This window comes from Salvelinus fontinalis, chromosome 9, assembly GCF_029448725.1.
Source record: "Salvelinus fontinalis isolate EN_2023a chromosome 9, ASM2944872v1, whole genome shotgun sequence".
In the NCBI taxonomy this organism is placed as follows: Eukaryota; Metazoa; Chordata; class Actinopteri; order Salmoniformes; family Salmonidae; genus Salvelinus; species Salvelinus fontinalis.
The window spans coordinates 49,932,526-49,938,823 of record NC_074673.1 but is presented as its reverse complement, the minus strand read 5'-3'; the positions used below and the strand labels follow the sequence as shown (position 1 = coordinate 49,938,823).

At 40.3% G+C, this 6,298-nt stretch overlaps 1 protein-coding gene across 7 annotated transcripts in view; it reads left to right on the top strand.

The window, feature by feature from the left end:
* The first annotated feature begins 209 nt into the window (after positions 1-209).
* The window catches only part of LOC129862758 (transcription factor SOX-6-like), a 155,596-nt gene continuing 149,507 nt past the window's right edge, over positions 210-6,298 (top strand). For 2 of the 7 annotated variants that reach the window (XM_055934709.1, XM_055934712.1), the window contains exon 1: positions 210-514. The gene's annotated coding sequence lies outside the window, so the exon portion shown is untranslated. Of the gene's footprint in view, positions 515-1,076; positions 1,472-1,980; positions 2,189-6,298 lie in introns of those variants that run through there. The other 5 variants (XM_055934714.1, XM_055934710.1, XM_055934708.1 and 2 more) reach the window with 4 other exon arrangements.

Genomic DNA, 6,298 nt, shown 5'->3' with positions numbered 1-6,298 from the left:
TATTAAAAATAACCAACATCAAAACTTGTTTTACTGAAAGCAAACGAGTTCATGCACTGTGGTCGTTGTATTTTAAAGCAAACAAATGATCATTATCATTATATAAATTCCAATAGACCAATTTATAAAACCTGACACACTCTCTCTCTCGCTCTCTCTCTCTCTCTCTCTCTCTCGCTCGATCCTTCTCAATGTTTTCATTGTCAGTTTCTCTCGTTGCATCCATTAGGGAGAAGGAGTACTCTCCGTGCACGACAACAGTGAACACTCACTCACTTCGCCTCACTTTCAAATTGTTGCACGATGGGAAATGCTTAAAATAGTTATGGTAGCCAAGATTGACTAGCTAACAAAGTTACCAAAGAGCCTCTCAAGAGAACCTCACTTCGCGCACCAGAGTTTTAAGTGGCCCATGGCCACACAAGTTGCCTGTATTGCTTTCTCCACTGATACAGACAACATTGTCCTTTGATAATACAACGTGATACCCACAGACTGGATACATCAAGCCAAGGTAAGAATAGCCCTATTGCTATGTCCGAACATTTATATTAATGTGGTGCTTTTGCTTTGGCTGTTTGTTGCTTCCCAATGTGTAGCTTAAGTCCCTGCATCATAGGTTATTAAGAGGTTATTAATGTTTTATCATTGAGATTGATAGGCTACTATGCCTACACTTACATGTTATTTTAAAAGAGAAAATGTCAATTGAGGCGAGTTTGGTGAGTGAACAAATTACACGTAGCCTAATGATTTGCAACATACGCCTATTGTATTTGTCATTGCATATTACATTTACAAAATATTGTGCCTACGTTGTGTTTCAGTCTGAACTACTTTGCTAAACTAAGTGTTATAAAATGCTTATTGTAAAACGATGGCTGTAGTTTAAAGTGATATAATTCCGTGCACGCTGGTTTATGTCAGCACGTTTCACTGTAATAGGCCCACAATCCGTTTAATACAAGTCCTTTTTTCTGCATTCCCCATTAACTTTGCGAGCGAGCCCTGCAGCTTGAAGATAGCTGCCTGTTGGTATTGTAGGCTATTTTAATAGGAGGTAGTTTCATGTTCGTCCACATAGTGGTAGCCGGCTACTATTCATCGAAACGACGTGCGCTTTTCTGGCCACAGGGCCACCACCTCAAGTGTAAATGCCGAGCCTTTCGGAGTTTGTTCACTGTGCGCTCGGTTTACTTCGGCGCCATGTCCAAATCAGAAAGAATTTTATTCAGTTCTAATCAACTGGAAAATGGGAATATTGTCGACGGTGCTGAGTAGGGGATGTCTCTCTCACAAGTTTACTCTCTCTCGGGTCATGGAAACTGACCTTAAAAGAATGCGTGGTGAGTCATAAATTAAAATAGACGTAACCCTTCGTTCTAAAACGGATCCATTGGGAGACAATACAGAAGAAACAAGACGTTGGTCCCAGCGAGAACACGGTGCAAAGAAAGGGGAACTTCTTGAAGTAAGTTGTTCTCAATTGGAATTCTGATTGCCTAGGCTATAGCCTACATTGAACATTAAACATTTTTGTGAACGTTTTCAAGTTGAAAACAGCATGTAGCGTAGCCTATAGACTAGACTACTTGTCTCTATATCTTTTCTTTTGACTTTGCTGTTATTATAGATGATTGCCAAGACAATAACTATTATGTGGACAATTACGAAATGTCATTTAATTGATTGTCATATGAACGTAGCGATTTAGGAGGAGCGTTTATTTAGTCATGCTTCACACACTTCGACTGACATTTAGAACTGTACGTTCTGCCCTGCACTTAACAGTATGGGCTTTTTGTAGGCTATCTTGTGGAAGAGTGAACGTTTCGTTGAGGTTTCGTGGGGTGAACTTAATGATACGTTTACATGTCAGGGTGTAGGAGGACAAGGCGCACTGAAGCATCATAGCCTTTCTGGAAAAGCGAGATAGCTCATTACTTTAGGGAGTTTCCTAAATTTAGTTCTCAGATAATGCGTCTCGGAGTGCTGCACGCCCGGTGATAACGTTTTGAAAGAGAGCCCTCGCACGCACTGGCGATCAAAATGAATTCACGTGCCAGTGATGCGGTTTTAAAACAACTAAAAAGGAAATTCACTGGATTGTGGTAATATCCGGATCAATGCCACAAAGATTTCCTTTTTTTTATCCCTCTAACTTGTTGACACTGAGAGTGACATCCAGGTAAGAAGGACACACAACGTTCCACCCCATTTTCTTCTAATTAATCTAGCATATAATTGAAATGGAGCAGCCTTATTGCTATTTGGACACATTTCAAATCCATTATCTCGAATTTAAATAGTGCCTATATTCTTCATCTTAAGTGTAATTGTCTGTGCTCTCTAGCTAGCCAATTGAGAAGCACATTCCCGTTGTAAGCGAGAGTGTCTGTTTGAAAAACAATCCGACGACGGGAACCTTCGCTGGGGTGAAGTTGATCTCGTATGCCAATTTGTTTTGAGCAGGTGCTGTGGGTTAAAGTTCCCTCATAAGGTAAAGTGGCATTAGAGTGCAGTCCACGTTCAAATGGCAGACTTATAAATAGGCAGCCAATTCAGCACATTGTCCCGGGACGTGCTATCCACTGTCTGAACAACCATACAGTCGCGGCGCACCTGTAGCTCGCCTGGATTTAGTTATGGACCGTTCATTTGCCGTTTCAGCGGTCGTTTCTTATATGATCTGCGCACAAATACAGCCGTCCTCATCATTCACACTAAACCTTTACATTATAGCCTATTAATTATGTCAGTCCCATCAAACACGTTCATATAGGTTAGCCTTGTAACTGCCCCCAAGTGTAGGCTAACATGTCCAACTATTTAGGCCTATTAAAACACATACCTAATATGATAAATACCTTCAAGAAGTAATACAAAAAAACACAATAAACCGTGCATTGAGAAAACTGTGACTCATTGTCATTTCATAATTAGGCTATGATTAGCCCCAGGCCTTGAATTTCTTGATTTTAGGGGCAAGTCCATTTTCCTTCAAGAGGTTCCCAATCTGCCAGGGCACCAAGGTCATCTGCTAGGGTACCAAGACCATTAACAAACATAGGCAATTGATTTGATTTGATTGGTTTGAAAACTGAAAAACAGTAGCTATTCTGTTAATTAAGAATAACATAAGTGCATGTAAATGTACATAAATAGTTAGCCTACATGTCAAAGTGTAGGTGATAGACATTGGCTACAACCTGTCATGTCCAGACTTATGCTGACATGAGGGAGGCGCCTGAAAATAAATGTTAAAATAACCCATTCTTAAAAATATTGCATCTGCTTGAGCTAAACCTTACCTCATGGTATATTTAAGCAATAATGAGACTTTTAATTGTATATACAGTACCAGTCAAAATTTGGACGTACCGACTTATTCAAGGGTATTTTCTTTATTTTTTTACTATTTACTACGTTGTAGAATAATAGTGAAGACATCACAACTATGAAATAACACATATGGACTCATGTAGTAACCCAAAAAGTGTTAAACAAATCAAAATCTATTTTATATTTAAGATTCTTCAAAGTAGCCACTCTTTGCCTTGATGACAACTTTGCACATTCTTGGCATTCTCTCAACCAGCTTCACCTGGAATGCTTTTCCAACAGTCTTGAAGGAGTTCCCACATATGCTGAGCACTTGTTGATGTCTTTTCCTTCACTCTGCAGTCCAACTCATCCCAAACCATCTCAATTGGGTAGAGGTTGGGTGATTGTGGAGGTCAGGTCATCTGATGCAGCACTCCATCACTCTCCTTGGTATAATAGCTCTTACACAGCCTGGAGGTGTGTTTTGGGTCATTGTCCTGTTGAAAAACAAATGATAGTCCCACTAAACGCAATCCATATGGGATGGCGTATTGCTGCAGAATGTTGTGGTAGCCATGCTAGTTAAGTGTGCCTTGAATGTTAAATCAATCACAACAGTGTCACCAGCAAAGCACCCCCACACCATCACACCTCCTCCTCCATGCTTCATGGTGAGAACCACACATTCAGAGATCATCCGTTCACCTACTCTGCGTCTCACAAAGACACGGCAGTTGGAACCAAAAATCTCAAATCTTGACTCATCAGACCAAAGTACAGATTTCCACCGGTCTAATGTCCATTGCTCGTGTTTCTTGGCCCAAGCAAGTAATTTCTTCTTATTGGTGTCCTTTAGTAGTGGTTACCATGAAGGCCTGATTCACACAGTCTCCTCTGAACAGTTGATGTTGAGATGTGTCTGTTACTTGAGCTCTGTGAAGCATTTATTTGGGCTGCAATTTATGAGGCTGGTAACTCTAATGAACTTATCCTCTGCAGCAGAGGTAACACTGGGTCTTCCTTTCCTGTGGCGGTCCTCATGTGAGCCAGTTTCATCATAGCGCTTGATAGTCTTTGCGACTGCACTTGAAGAAACTTCTTTGAAATTTTCCAGATTGACTGACCTCCGTGTCTGAAAGTAATGATTGACTGTCGTTTCTCTTTGCTTATTTGAGTGGTTCTTGCCGTAATATGGACTCGGTATTTTACCAAATAGGGCTATATTCTGTCTACCACCCATACTTTGTCACAACACAACTGGTTGGCTCAAACGCATTAAGAAGGAAAGAAATTCCACAAATTAACTTTTAACAAGGCACACCTGTTAATTGAAATGCATTCCAGGTGAGTACCTCATGAAGCTGGTTGAGAGAATGTCAAGAGTCTGCAAAGCTGTCATCAAGGCAATGGGTTGCTTCTTTGAAGATTCTCAAATATATTTTGATTCGTTAACTTCTTATGGGCAGGTGCGTCCCACCCTGGCCAACATCCGGTGAAATTGCAGAGCGCAAATTTCAAATTACAGAAATATAAATATTTAACATTCATGAAAATACAAGTATTATACATCAAAATAAGATTAACTTCTTGTTAATCCAGCCGCCGTGTCAGATTTCAAAAAGTATTTACGGCGAAAGCACACCATGCGATTATCTGAGGACAGCGCCCCGCATACAAAAACTTGAAAAACATTTTTCAACCAGGCAGGTGCGACACGAAAGTCAGAAATAGCGATATAATAAATGCCTTACCTTTGAAGATCTTCTTCTGCTGGCACAAAGGTCCCAGTTACATCACAAATTGCCCTTTTGTTTGATAAAGTCCTTCTTTATATCCATAAAAACTCAGTTTAGCTGGCGCGCTTCATTCAATAATCCACCGGTTTCCCTCCATCAAAATGCATACAAAATTAATCCCAAACGTTACCAATAAACTTATCCAAACAAGTCAAACAACATTTATAATCAAACTTCAGGTACCCTAATACGTAAATAAACGATACAATTTAAGACGGAGAATAGTATGTTCATTACCGGAGATAAATAACAAAGAACGCGCTTTCACCCACACGCATGGAAACACTACAGCCAAAATGGGAGCCACTTAGAAAAACTTAAACTTCTAGCTAATTTTTCCAAAAAACTGCCTGAAACTCTTTCTAAAGACTGTTGACATCTAGTGGAAGCCCTAGGAACTGCAATCTGGGAGGACTTCGCCTCATAATAGACATGAAAGCCATTGGATACAGTGGAAGGCTGAGTTTCTTTTTTTTTAATGGTGTGTCCTCGGGGTTTCGCCTGCCATATCAGTTCTATTATACTCACAGACATAATGTTAACAGTTTTAGAAACTTTAGAGTGTTTTCTATTCATATCTACCAATTATATGCATATCCTAGCTTCTGGGCATGAGTAACAGGCTTTTTACTTCATCCGGACGTGAAAATACTGCCCCCTACACAAGAGAGGTTAAATACTTTTTTGGTTACTACATGATTCCATATGTGTTATTTCATAGTTTTGATGTCTTCCCTATTATTCTACAATGTAGAAAATAGTAGAAATAAAGAAAATCCCTTGAATGAGTAGGTGTGTCCAAACTTTTGACTGGTACTGTATATATATATATTGAACAAAAATATAAATGCAACATGCAACAATTTCAATGATTTTACTGAGTTACAGATCATATCAGGAAATCAATCAACTGAAATAATCTATGGATTTCACATGACTGGGCAGGGGCACAGCCATGGGTGGGCATAGGCCCACACACTTGGGAGCCAGGCCCAGCCAATCAGAAGGAGTTTTTCCCCACAAAAGGGCTTTATTACAGACAGAAATACTCCTCAGTTTCATCAGCTGTCCGGGTGGCTGGTCTTAGACGATCCCGCAGGTGAAGAAGCCGGATGTGGAGGTTTTGGGGGGGCGTGGTTACACCTGGTCTGCGGTTGTGAGGCTGGTTGGACGTACTG